Below are 14,338 nucleotides of genomic sequence, written 5' to 3'. Positions count from 1 at the left end.
ACCTGGAAGCCCAGCGCCAAGGGAGGGAGAGTCTTCAGAGCTGTAATCCAGACTGTGGGAAACTCCACCCACCAGCAGTGTGCAGAGCCGCAGAGAGAGAAGGCAGGATGGCGCCACCTCTGTGAAGACAGGAGGGCAGCTTCTCAGAAAATTTAAACAGGAAGTGCGCGGGACACAGCAGCTGGTCTTCTGGGTGTGTACTCAAAAGAGCTCAACCCCAAGGACTGAGCGTGGGTCCCAGGGAGATCTCTGCGCACCCTTGTTCACGGCAGCATGATTCCAGACACCAGAAGGTGGAAGGGCCTGAGTGTCCATCCGTGGAGGAGTGAATAAGCAACCAGGGTGTCTGTCCCCAGGGTGCCATTCAGCCCTAAAAGGGAGGAAATCCAGACAGCTGCTACATGCGTGAGCCGTGGGGCACTGTGCTCCGTGAGACCGAGGGGACACAGTTCAACAGCGTCACACGCTGTCCCCTCATTGCCCCACAGTCCCTTAGGAGGGGCCGAGACAACTTGTCTCAGTTTCCTCCTGGTTACTCCTGCTCTCCGGGCTCCTTGGTAGGAGATGTGGCTTGGCTGTCGGCCTTTGTGCCCTCCTCCCGTCCACCTCTCTGAAGAAGTTCTCCCTCCTTCAGGAGGGTTCCAGGTCCATTATCATTCCCGACGCCCACAGCCCCGTCAGCCTCCCGCACATCCTCAGTGCCCGCCCTGCCATTTCTGCAGACACAACAGCTGTCAGTCAAGCAGCTGCGTCATCTGATGCTCCTCCCCCAATGCCATGGTGACCGCTGTGCCTGTCCTGGACGCCTCACACCCACTACAGCAGGTGTCTGCCCTGACTGCAGCAGGCTTGAATTTGAACGAAGCGGTAGAATTAAATTTGGACCAATCAGTAGGCTCAACTCACAAGGCGGGAGTTTGAACACATTTGGACCAATCAGCAGGCTTGAATTTGGACCAATCACAGGCCTGCTGCTGCTGTACAAGCACCACCTCTCTCAGCTTTTAGGGTTAGTCTAAGACGATTCCTTCTTGAGCAGTGAACCCTCTTCTGCAGCTCAAGTCCTGCTCAAGTGAAGCCTCACTCTGGTGATCCTGTGAATCTACGCATGATTTGCTTCTCAGGTAGACTGGGCTCAGAAGTCCGCATAAATCTACTTGAGATGCTTATCCATAGTCTGAACAAAGTGGTCTCTTTACAAAGAGCCGTAGCCTGGTGTGGTCTCGCACACCTGTAATCCCAGCACTTAGGAGACTGAGGTAGGAGGACTGCTGCAATTTCGAGACGGAGGCCAGCCGAGGCCACATAAAAAGAGTCATACATGCTTGAGGGTTGTTGACCCTGAAGAGCCTCAGAAATCAGCAGCTGACAAAGATCAGCAACAGGGAAAGCTGTAACCCTGAGGGCTCGAGGGCCATTGGCGCCCAAAGACCAGAGCCAGCAGAGCTGCACCGTGCCGGTTAGTGAGTTCTAAATGAATCAAGCAAAGAACCCTCAACTAGCTGATGACAAAATAAGCCAGACATGAAGAGGCAGAAGCCAGATGGCCCCACCTTGGTGAGGTCCCTAGAGTACTCAGCCCCAAGGAGACGGGAAGTAGAAGGGGGGCTGCCAGGATCCAGGGAGGGGCATGGGACTCAGTGTTCAATGGGTACAGGTTCCAGTGTTGCAAGAAGCAGCATCCTGGGGATGGATGTGGTAAGGGTTGCACAGCAGCGTGAGTGTCCTCCGCAGTACTGAAGACACTACCTAAAAATGGCCAAGGCGGTAAACTGTTGTTTTATGTGTTTCACCGTGAAAAACTGCAAGCTGGAGATTTGATTCTTGTTGACACTTGGCAAAATGGAAGCGCTGTATGGTCAGGAATAAATGCAGTGAGACAGAGTATACGATACTAAGTGCACTGCACGTGGCTTTTCACGTTTGGTAGGATTCACACAAAAAGGAATCGATCGGGACTGGGTGCCCGGCCTGTCTCTGCATCAGCGCTACAGACCAGGAGCATATCCGGGTGCACAGCTTTAGTGTCCGTGCTGACCATGGACTGGAGCCTCCAAAACAGACAGCCGAAAAACCTTTCTTCTCAATAAGTCGATGATCTCAGGTATTTGTTGTGATAGAAAGCTGCCAGCACACCAACTTGCTTGATCATAGCTCAGCACAGCATTGCCAGTAACTCTGGAAGCTGAAGAAAATGTTCCTGACCAGCAACAACAAAAACCAAAACATGACCAACCACCCTAATGACTTCCTTCTCTCTATAAAAATGACAGAGGGGAGCAAGGAATGTAGCCAAAAGGTCTATGGAAAAAGATACTGTAGAGGGCCAGCAACTCAATGATATCAGTATCATTTTATTCATGAATATAAATATACTTTCATTTGGATTTTCTTCTGTTTCATTACATAAAATTAATAATGTGTTACTCTTTCTTTCCTTGTCCTAAATGGATATTTCTTTCATACTTAATTTCTTATTTACTTACTTATTATTTATTTTGGGGTGCTTAGGATCAAACTCACATGATAGCCAAGAATTCTACCACGGGGCTACATCCCCAATCCCAATCTTATATTCTTAAAAATTGTATACTTTAGCCTAAAGAAAGACCCTAAACTTGTATAAGCTTCAAGTCCTGTAAAATTTAGCACCAGCTGTGGTCCCTGGCAAAGTCCTAAAATAAGCATGCCAGCAAACTGGTCCAACCATCGCCACATAAGGATGCTTTGGTGTCCACATAAAGGGCCACATAGGCAATGGTGATTCCCTAAAATTGCATCACCTAGGGATGTGGGGTTGTGTATGTACACTATGATGTTCACACAGTGACAGGCTCAGGGCATGTCCCCACCACTGAATGACATCAGACTAGGGGAGCAGCACAGTCACTCTCCCCTCCCTGGAGCTCCTCCATTATTTCAAACTTCTCCATTTCCTCCCCTGTGGATGTTGGTGGCATCTATCTGTTTTAATAAAAATGACCTTTATCATTGAAGCATAACGTGCATATTACTGTCTCAGTCTGTTTTCTGTTGCTATAACTAAATGCTGTAGACTGAGTGATCTGTGAAATATAAAGGTTCATTCAGCTCAGCATTCTAGAGCTAGGGGTTCCCACAGGAGGGGCTGTATCTGGTGCAGACTCTGATGCTTGCCACTGCCAGCCTTTTGATCCAGTATCTGGGGACTCAGACACCATGAGGAGAGAGAGCCCTTGGTTCTGTGCCTGTCTGATTGATCTACAGAAACCACAAGAGATAATAGATGCTATGGTTGTTTTGAGCCACTATAATTTGGGGGTTATTTGTTATACAAACAGTGTAAGCAGACCACGTGTTTCTAATTTCCCGCCATTATAAATATAGCTGCTATGAACATTCCTATGCAGGTCATCCCTATCAGAACGAGCCTTCCTTCATTGTAGCAGGAGACCTGGGGTACAATGGCTGAGTCACAGGAAGGTTGAGTGTTGGATTGAACAAGAAACCTATGGCCTGTTTTCCCAAGTGGTTGTGTCGTTTTACACTCCCACCACCAGTGTGTGAGAGTTCCAGCTGCTCCCTGTCCTCACCAGCACTTAGTATTACCAGTCTTTTTCTGCCAGCCATACTGGTGGGTGGTCGTGCTATCTTGTGCCGTCTTTGGGGTGCATTTCTTTCCTTGCTGCTGATGTTCAGCCTCCTCTGCTATGTTTATTGACCATTACTTACTCCGTGAGCTTTTTGTTCAAGGCTTTTTGCCAATTTCCAAATCAGATTACTTTGTGTTTTAATAAAACACAACCTTAGCATATTTTATTTTAGAAATTCTTCATGTGTTGTAGAGTCCAGTTCTTTTCCACAGATGTGCATTGTGAAATGTCTCTCTCTGTACGTAGCTTGGCTTTTCACTTTGTTAGTGCTGTCTTTTGAGGAGGAGCAGTTCTCAGCTTTGATATAGCTAAAATGTATAATATTTAACAATATAGTGTTTAACTAAAATATATCATATTTTTTTCTTTTATTGTTATGGTTTGTTTTGTGATGTACTAAGACATCTTTCCTTATCTCTGAATTCATGATATTTTATATTTTCTTCTGGAAGCTTTCCTGTTTTGTCCATCTCTAATTTTCTCATGGTTATGATGGGAGCAGTTGAATTTCACAAGTTTCTCTCTTTCTCTCTCTCCCTTCTTCCCTCCTTCCCTTCCCCCAACTTCTCTTTCTCTTCTTGTGAAAATATATTCTAACATCTACTGTGAAGAAGTATATCGCTTAATATCTAAAAATTGGAGATTCTTAATGTTCTCTTCCATTATCCACTTCTAGCTCAATTGTATGATGATCAAAGAATGTATTCTTCATGGCTCAATCCTGTGAAATTTATTTATGTATTTATTTGCAAAACTGAGGATTAAATTCAGGGCTTTTGCCCTGAGCTACACATCTCCAACCCTTTTTAATTCTTTTATTTTGAAACAGGATCTCACTAAGTTGCTAAATTGCCCAGCCAGAGCTCAAACTTATGATCCTCCTGCCTCAGCCTCTCAGAATGCTGGAATTAGAGGTATACACCACCTATAAAATGTATTTAAAATATATCAGTACTTGCTTTGTGTCCCAGTACATGGTCAATCAGGAGAAGTGTTCCAGGTACTTTTGGAGAAAAAAAAAAAGTATATTCTCCAGGCATTAGGTACATCTTACATTTTTCCTGTTTTGCTTGTTTTTGTTTTTTAGTCTTTTTGTTCTATGAAAGGTATGTTTAAAAATTTCCTACTATGACTGTAGACTTCCTATCCCTCCCTTTGCCAAATTTGTTTAAGATATACAGTATTTAAGATCATGTTGAGATTATGTATATACAAATTTTTAAGTGTTCTATATTCTGGTAAGTTTCCCTTTAGTCATCATGAAATTTCCTCCTTATCTCTATTAAAGTTTAAAATGTGTGATATTATTGTAGCCATAAGAGGTTTGTTTTATTAATGTTCTCATGATATATATCTTTTTCCCTCTTTCTAGTTTAAATCTTTCTGCATCATTACATTTTAAGTCTGTCTCTTGTAAACAGAATGTAATTGTGGCTTTTCTTCCTAAAATCCTTTGTGTTTTGGCTAGAATATTTAATTTTTTTATTTAATGTAAGCCTGATGCATTTGGGTTTAACCTTTCATATTACCATTTGCTTTTCTATTTGTCTTACCTGTTCTATATTCTTTTCTCCTCTCTCTCCTTCTTTATGCTAATTATATTTTATTTTTCTATTTTCCCTGTAATAAAATTCTGGGCATGGTAGTGTATGTCTGTAATCCCAGCGCTCAGAAGGCTGAGACAGGAGGATTCCCACGAGTTTGAGGCCAGCCTAGCCTATATTGTGAGTTCAAGGCCAACCTGTACTACATAGAAAGACCCTCTCTCTTTCAAAAAAAACCCTAAAACACCACAACAAACAGTGACATAGACTTTTACTGGTTACCAAAGAGATTATGATACAAGCCCTTGAGCTACTAAGGTGCAATACTATACGCATTAGTGCTTTCCTCCCATCCATGACAATGTAAAGACACAGGTGCCTGCCTTTCGCATGATTGTGTCATATCACCTCCATGTGCATGCCCACACTTGTAAACCACCTTCACTGAGGTATAATTTGCACACACTGAAGAGGCACAGTTAAGGGTGTAGTTTGATGAGTTTACAAATAAAGTGTAGTCACCATGTCAAGCCATGATACACAATATTCCAGTCGCTCCAAAGCAGCCCCTGGTCCCTCTGTAATGAGTCGCCCCACCAGTGCCCCGGGGGTGACTGGGTCCTTTGCCTCCCTTATCTAACCAACACCAGCTCCTAGAGCGGGGCCAGCATGTGACGGGCAGGGCTTAGGCTATGAGAGCACCTGGCAGCGCAGGACTCCCCTGGACGGGCGGGGCTCCCTCCAAGGCCACCCCAAGGGGAAACTGCTTCAAAGGGGAGCGGGGTTCCTGGGGGCCGAGGGGGGAAAACAGCACACGATACTCCAACTGCACCCATCGCAGACTTCTCCCGCACTGTCCCCCAGGGTCTTCTCTCTCAAGAGCGGCAGCCCCAGATCTTGGGGCTCGGCCTGGGTTTCTGATCCAGTGCGTGCCCACTGCCCACCCCCCCTCCCAAATGCACCAGGAATCCTCCTCTCCCTCCTCGCCCGTGGCGTTCCCTCTCTAAACTCCTCCACTGTGGGCACACTGCCAACGGGCTCCCGCACGGCCTGCACGGGACTCAAAATTCAAGACACCCAAAGCTGCCCGTGAAAAGTCACCCCCCGCCCCCCCAGACTCTCAGACCATTCTTTCTCTGGAGGTGATGCATTCTATGTTTCTTATTTATCTCTCTGGAGATACTCTATATAGTTATAATTTTTAATTATTTGCTTACTCAAGTATTTATTTGTTTGGGGGTTGTTCGTTTGTTGAGACAGGGTTTCACTATGTAGCCCAGGCTAGCCTCAAATCTCCTGCCCCAGCCTCCTGCACGCTGGGATTACAGGTGCAAAATTGTGTATCCACCTCCCACCCTCTTTTAAAAAGTGAACAGCTAACCCACAACTGGGTTTTATTGTTCTGTTTGTCCTATAACAAGTGTCTGTTTCCACAGCCTTCCCTGGAGATGATAGTACGACTCAAGGGTCTGTCAAAGCCAACTACCAACCAGGCCACTGCCAGCGGCAGGTGAGTGTACACTCCCTTCCCACCTTCCTTTTTTCTCCTTGGCAGAAGCTCATGGAAATTCCTTCATATCAACTCACAGAGCGCTTCCTCATTTCTCAGACAGGCGTACGCTGTTCCCGGGCACGCTGGGCCGTGGTTCACTCGCCATCCCTCTTGAATGGGTACTTAGGTTGTTTCCAGCCTTTCAGAACACAAACACTGTCGCAATGAATCACTGTCATTTCACACACGGGTGTGCTGGAAATCCGTGCCATAATGTCAGGTCAAAGGGCGTGCGCTTCTATGATTCCCTGACTAAAGTTCCTCATCAGGCCATGGGTTTGTATCTCTGCAGGCAAGATCAGCCCTAGGTCGGGGGTCACGGGAGTCTCCGCGCCCATCCTCCAGCAGTGGTCCCCCAGGTCCCCAGGTCCCTGAGCTGCTTATCTTGAGAGGGCTTTAGGCCTCTCCCATAGTGACCCCCACACCCCGTTTCTGATTTGTATTGTGGTGGACTTTGTTTTGTCTTGTTTGTGTCTTGGCAAGGCTAGGAATGGACCCCTGCATACTAGGCAAGCACTGTGCCACTGAGCTACATCCCCAGCCCTTTTGTATTTTGCATTTTCCTAAAGGGTCTTGTTAAGCTGCCTAGGCTGGTCTGGAACACTGGAGCCTCCTGCCTCAGCCTCCTAGGTGTAGTGATGATGGGTTTGTGCCCTTGTACCTGGCTTCCTGCTTTAGGGCTCCCTTGTCTTTAGAAGGAGCTCAGGACTGCCCCTCCAGCCCTAGCTCTACAAAGTCAGGGGGCCTTAGCTCCCCAAGCACAAACCCACCTCTTCTCTGCCCTACCTGCGACCCACTGTGACCGGACCGAAAACCAAAACCTGTAACAGAACCTGGGGACCCCATCCCTCCAGCCTCCTCCCAACCGCATCCATTTCGCCCCCCAGGACCTCGGTGGCTGGGTTTGCGCCCCCTTTGACTAGGCCCACCGCGGGGCTGACCAGAGGCTGAGGTCTGTCATGCCCCGCAGTTAGCGGTCGCCCCAAGGCTGCCACCAGGGGGCGCGAGAGGCAGGAAAATGAATCAACCCGGATCGCGATCCCAGAAGAAAACCTGGAAAGCGCCCTCCCACATCCTGGCGCCTGGCCTTGGGATGCGGAGACCCTGCTGTCCACGGGTCCGTCGCCCACAGAAATGCGCTGTTTTCTTGGGTGCCGGGGAAGCGGTGGGGACCCTCCCCGGTCACACAGCAACGCGGCTATTTGACGGGACCTCGGTTCCCAAGGCCTTCCTCTCCAAAGACCGAGGGCCCGACGCGCACATTGCCCAGTTTTTGTTTGAGGTTTGATGTGTGCGTGAGAGTGTGTGTGTGTGTGCCCGCGCGCGCGTAAAAAGCTGGGCGTGGTGGCACACCCCTGTGATCCCAGGACTCTGGGAGGCTGAGGCAGGAGGATGGCAAGTTCAGATCTAGCCTAGGCAACTCACTGAAACGATGTCTCAGAAAGAGGCTTTCAGCAGGGCCGGGCGTGCAGCTCAGCGGTGGAGCGCTTGCCCTGGAGTCAATTCCCAGCATCTCACACACAAGCCAAAAAAAAGTGGCAAAGTTTGCTCCCTTACCCATTTCTAAGTGCCCCCCAGGAACCCTACTTTACATTCCAGCTCCATGAATTTAATGTCTCTAGGGAGCCCACAGGATCTGCAGTACTGCCTTTCGCAGGGGGCATATTTCACCTAGCAGAGTTGCTTCAAGGTTTTCAGAGTTGTAGCAGGTGCCAGAATTTCCTGCCTTCCTGGGGCTGAATCCTCTTCCTTGCCGTGGGACTGTCACCTGTGCGCACCCTCGGCCCGCTGGCCGCTGTGGACGCTGCTGTTCGGAAGACCGCCAGCTTTCCGCGCCTCTCTGGTGGCTACCTTTGGCCAACTGCACACACACACACACACACACACACACACACACACACACACACACACACACACGATGAGCGGTTTATTGAGTTTGGGGTTTTTCCGGTTTGATTTTCATAGTGCTGAGGGTGAAGTCCAGGTCCGCACACGTGCTAGGCAAGCGCTGTGCCGCTGAGCTACGTTCCGAGCTGTGCGGTTTGTATTTTGCAAAATTCTCAAGTGGAAGACGTTTGCATCTCGGGAGACTGAGGCCCCGAGGCAGGAAGGGCTGTCCTCAGAATCCCTGAGACGTTTGGACAAGCTGGGTCTGCAGTGAGGACCGAGGCCTGCCTCAGGGCCTGGAACCCAGATCCTGTGGCCACCCCGGGTGTCCTGGGAAGGGCCCTGGGCAGAGTTCCCTAGGAAAAGGAACAGAGCCCTTAAATCACTGTGCACCAGACCCGGGACCCCTCCTGCCTAGGACGGGGGTCTCCCCAGGGAGGTCTACAAATCTGGCAGAGCAGAGATCCCCCTGGAGAGGTCTCCGAGGCTGACCCTACTGAGCCCGAGCCACCTCCACTGCCCGCTAGGAAGCTGGGGCTGGGCATGGCGCTCTGTGCCCCCACCCTCCAGGGTGGCACCTCCGCTTCCTCAGCACAGCGCTGCTGGGCTACCCAGAGCCTGCAGCTCAGTCCTGAAGGGAGCACGGTCTGCAGGCCGAGCTGGCAGAGGGACGCCTCCCCTGGGGTGGAGGACATTTGTGGGGCACCCTCCCACTGAACTTTCTGAGAAGGCCCCGCCCTTCTCTTTCTCCCTCCATGGCTGGGGGCGATGGCAACACCACAGCTAGCTGAGGCTGCTTCCTCTTTGCCCAGCTTGGTGCGAGGTGGCCGCGTCCTGCTGGGGGGCAGGGGGCCACCCAACGGCCCCAGCTGCACTGCTGCCTGACTTCCGTGGTACCTGCAGCCTGCCCCAGCTCCTTTGGAAGGTTTATCTGCCCAAGGGGCTTTGAGGGTGGGGAGCTGACCCTTATCTCCTGGCCAGGGGCCTGCCCTACGGTTGGGGCTTTGTAACCTGACATTGTGATTTTTCACCCTTGCCGAATCATGCAGAGGAGGTGGTTAGAGGGGGCGGGGGGCCAGGCAGCTGGGAGGAGGTGATAAAGTCGGAGGCTGGGCTGAGGGGCGCTGGGGAGCCGGCTGGGAGGAAACCCCGAGTCGGGGCGGTTTCCAGCCAAGACTGTGGGCTTCTGCAGAGCTGCCCTGGGGGGTCGCTGAGCCTGGGGACCTGAACCTTCCCTCCAGGGGAGGCCAGGGTGGCTGGGGACTGTGGGTGCCAACCAGGCCTCCTGGTCATCCTGTGATTCCAGGGATGACCGTGGCCATGGTGGGGCCATGCCGGTCGCTTTGGTTTTAGACGCTGGCCCTGGGAGGGGGACTGCTGGCCTGGCCCCCCAGTAAGTGGGAGAAAGAAAGCTGGGGGCAGAGGAAGGGCTCCGGTCTCCCCAGGCTTTGCACCTGCTCTTTTCCTGCCCGGGGCAGGCTTGCCACACCTGACACATCAGATCCTTGCTGTTCTGCCCTGCCTGCTTCCTCCAGGAAGTCCCCCCCCAGTCCCAAGGCCCCCAAGTTTCCTGTGTCCTCCCCCAGAGCCCGGCCCAGAGTGGCGCCTCTGCAAACTCTTGTTGAGTGGAGTCTTGGGGTCTCCCCGTTGATCCTGATGGGAAGAAGTAGCCCAGGCCCAGGCCCCGCCTGCCCCCCACATGTATCTCCGCCTCGGGGCGCCCAGTCTCCCAACCCCTCCAGGGCCTGGCGCGGTAGTGAAGATGGTTGTCTCAGCTGTGCGTATGGGTGGGCCACACGCGGAGATGTGGGTCGTGCTGGGCACGGGTGGGGGCAGGGCAGAACTGCCAGGCTGACCGGTGCCGGGGCTTCCCCGGGACGCTCCCTACCCAGCTGATCTCTGATTCCCGAGTCCGGTGGGCAACCACAGCCCCGGGGCAGGGGGTGATTGACGTCCCACGTCAGAAGCCACATCCCCTGCTGCTCCCAAAAGGGGCTTTGGGGACAGGAAGAGCTGCCCACGGTGGCCGCTCCTCTCCCTTCCTGCTGCCCAACTGAGCTCCGAGATAAGACCTCGAGGGGCTGAGCAAAGCTGGGGGGCTGAGACCGTCCCCAGAAATCATGTCGGAGCTCCCCAAGTGGAGGAAAGGGCCTGAGGCCATGATAACCCCTCTATTTTTGAGAGATCCGGGAGGAAGTTCCAAGTCAGCCTCTGCAGAAATAGCTCCTTGCTTCTGCCTGGCGTCTGCGGCTGCAGCTGCCCTGGGGGACAGGCGAGGCAGCAGAGCAAGTGGGGTGCATCACACACTGGGGGGCCCCACTGACTCCCAGCACAGTTGTTGGGGAGCTGGGCAAAGGCGCAGAGGGGAAGAATCAGAAGGGACTGCAGTGCAGAGGCCCAGAGTCAAGAGGTATTGGCAGAGCCGGGCTGTTGGTTCACACCTGTAATCCCAGCACTAGGGAGGCTGAGGCAGGAGGATCACTATGAGTTCAAGGCCAGCCTGGACTACATAGTGAAAGATCCTCTCTTGAAAAAACAAACAAACCAAAGAGGTATTGGCAGGTGCAGGGACAGCACACTCTGCACAGACCAGCCGAGATGTCAACCTCCCCGTCCTCAGTTTTCCCCTTTGGAAGATGGGGATAAGCCCCACGCCCACCCTGAGAGCTAATTTATGTTGTGTCTGCCATATTATATGGCACTCTGTGCTCTCAAGAAATACTAGATATTAGCTTTTTATCAGCAATGCCAGACCTGGGTCTAAGTGGCAAAATGTATTGACCGCCCTTTGCTATTGTCCCGCTTCCAGACGGCGTTTCTGTGGCATGGACCCTTAGCAGCGCGCAGGCTCACATCGCCACCTGCAGCCTCCATTGCCCTGCTCAGGAGCGGACGGAAGGCGCCCTTGGGGCCCAGGGGCTGGCAGGCTGGATGTCTGAAGATCACAGATGCCTCGGTCACCCAGCCACACGAGGAGGCCAGGGTACCGCCCCCCGCCCCCGGGGCCCCCAGCCAGGGCTCTCCTTCCTTACCCACTTCTTCTGGGAAGGCCTCCCCAGTTTACCGCCTGACTTGCGGACACCCTGGCCATCGCTGCCACGCCCCTTGCTGAGTACCTGTGTGCCCTCCGCCTCCTCACTGAGCCCCAGAGGGCAGAGCTTCCCCTTGAGCCCTGCTGGGCTCGTGGCAGTCCTCAGTGGATCTGAGTGGATCTGAGCCTCTTCCGGGGTCTTGGGCCTGGCTCTCAGGTGCAACCCCAGGGGTTGTGCTGCTGCTCTGCAGACGCTTTGAGCCCCTGCTTGGGCCTGGGGCGGGGAGCAGATCCTGGGTTGGAAATCCCAGCCCACCAGCCTTTGCCCCAAAGCTCGGGAGCTTCACTGGGAACTCTCCCTCCCTCTCTCCCTTTCTCTCTCCCTCTCTTCCTTTCTCTCTCTCTCCCCTAAAACAAGCGGACAAATCACCTTTCTTTCCTTTATGCCTCTCTGCAAACCCCCATTATTATAGAAACCATGGAAACCCCAGATGTTAGAGAGAAGGGCATACAGCCGGGCGTGGTGGCGCACACCTGTAATCCCAGCACTCGGGAGGCTGAGGCAGGAGGATCGTTGCAAGTTCAAGACCAGCCTGGGCTACAAAGTGAGCTCAAGGTCAGCCTGAACTGCAGAGAGACCCTGTCACAAAAAGACAAAAGAAAAAAAAAAGAGAAGGGCGTACAAAACCCACCCCAAAGATAACCCCACATCCCTGCAGGGTTTCTCACTGTGTGGGTGACCAGAAGGGGCATCACCTTTGTGAATCACAAAGCATTTGCTAAACCTCAGGCCCTTGGGATGGGCAGGGGTCTCCCAGGCCTCAGTTTCCCCTTTCTCCTCCTCCTCTTCCTTCTGTCCCCAGTCCTGGTCATCCTTCCTCCTTGTCTGCATCACTCTGAGACCCAGTGTCCCTGCTCACAAGGACAGTGATCAGGTTGGAAAATCTGTGCCTCCCTGATGGTGACAAACGCTGGGCTGAACATTCCAGAAGGGCTCACTGGATGTTCAGTAGGTCCGACTCTCACTGGAGACCTCCAGGCAGGGAGAGAAAGGCCAGCATGTGAAAGAACAGACGATGGAGAAGTGGGTAGATGACGAGACAACCATCCCGCACCCCAGCTCTGACAGGCTTCTCCTCAGAACTTTCCAGAAAAGGGGCTTTTGCTTTAGACCTTGCATAAGACTTGGGAGGCAGCAGCGCCACCCCTGGCTTGGAAGACTGGATGGAAGATGCCCTCAGCCTGCGCCTGCCTGGGGCTGAGTTCCAGCCGCTCCCTCCCGGGCTTTGAGGGAAGTGTTTGGAAGTCTCCTGTCTCTTTCTTCGCTTGCCTTCTGTGCTGCTCCCCGTTTCCCGCTCTCTGGGCCACGGAGCCCGTGATAACACTTGCAAGACGCTATCTGCCAGGAGGGTCCTCTGGTCGCTGCCTACTCCATGCTGACAGTTGGCAGCTGGCACGGGACGATAAACTTATCAGGCCCAACCTGAGTGCGGCCTGGTCAGAACATGCCCTGCCTCAGATTTCCCTCCTGCTGCTGTCCTGTGCCCACCCCCCAGGAGTCCAGGTCCCACCGCTGCTGGCTGAGCCCAACATGAGCCGGACACCCGAAGACGGAGGGTCGGGGTAGCCCCTCACCCAAGCGGAGGGAGGAGCCACAGTGCTGGGAAGAGACCGAGTCTGCAGTCCAGCCCTCCGAGCCCGAGCCAGGCTGTCCCCCAACCCTCAAGCTGCTGCCCAGCTGCCAAGGAGCCAGGGGGCCTCCTGGGGCTGCCCATTCATCCCAGACTTACTGGGGCTCTCTAGGCATCAGGGGCTCCAGGGGTGGGTTGGGGCGGCCGGGCGGCCCTGGTGGGGCAGGAAGGAACCTGCCCCACGAGGACAGTGTGCTCGGCAATGGGAGCCTCCGAGGGGCCAACTGCCTCGAGGGACGGGGCGGAAAGGCCGACCTCGAAATAATAAAAACCTCAAATACAGAGCTCAAGTTATATTTGAGCCAGCCGAGGGAGTCTTTTTTGAATACCAGCGATAATGTTATCATGCACGTCCACTGCAGAAAAACGAAACTTGACACACGTGAAAACTAAGAGGGAGACTACGTGCACCCACTACCCTCAGCCGCGCTGGAAGCCGCCGCTCAGCCAGACACCTCCTTCCAGCAGCTCGGGCACAGAGCGAGCTGCGGGGAATCGGACCCAATGCTGATTCCCAAACCACCTTTTCACTTAGAATGTGAAAAGCTTCCTCCGCCAATACATTTATTCTGCAAAGTCTATTTTCACTTTTTCGTTTTTCTACCACATGCACACACATGCACGCACACGCGTGTGCACGCGTGTTTCTTGGACAGGCGGGATTGGCAGCTGAGATCAACCCTCTTTCCCGGAAACTGCTGCCATCCCTGTTTGCTGGGCCCCTCTCGGGTCTCAGTCAGAAGGAACAGGCCCACCTCGGGAGTGGTGAGGGATCGTTCTAGAACTGCCGGGGGACCCCTCCGTCCGCGGGGGCCACGTCCCTGGACCAGCATTTGCAGCGGACCGCAGCACATCGCCTGTGCGGTTTACACCATCTCTAAATTACTCAGAGGAGGACGAAAGGGGAAGTAGGGAGAATCGAGACGTGTTCTACACATGCACCGGGTCTGCGGGAGCAGCGCATCGTTCTGCACTGTGAACGTGGACGCGTACTGATTCAG

Source organism: Chinchilla lanigera, unplaced genomic scaffold (genome assembly GCF_000276665.1).
Source record: "Chinchilla lanigera isolate Chin_1 unplaced genomic scaffold, ChiLan1.0 scaffold00112, whole genome shotgun sequence".
NCBI classification, from domain to species: domain Eukaryota; kingdom Metazoa; phylum Chordata; class Mammalia; order Rodentia; family Chinchillidae; genus Chinchilla; species Chinchilla lanigera.
This window is presented reverse-complemented; position numbering follows the sequence as displayed.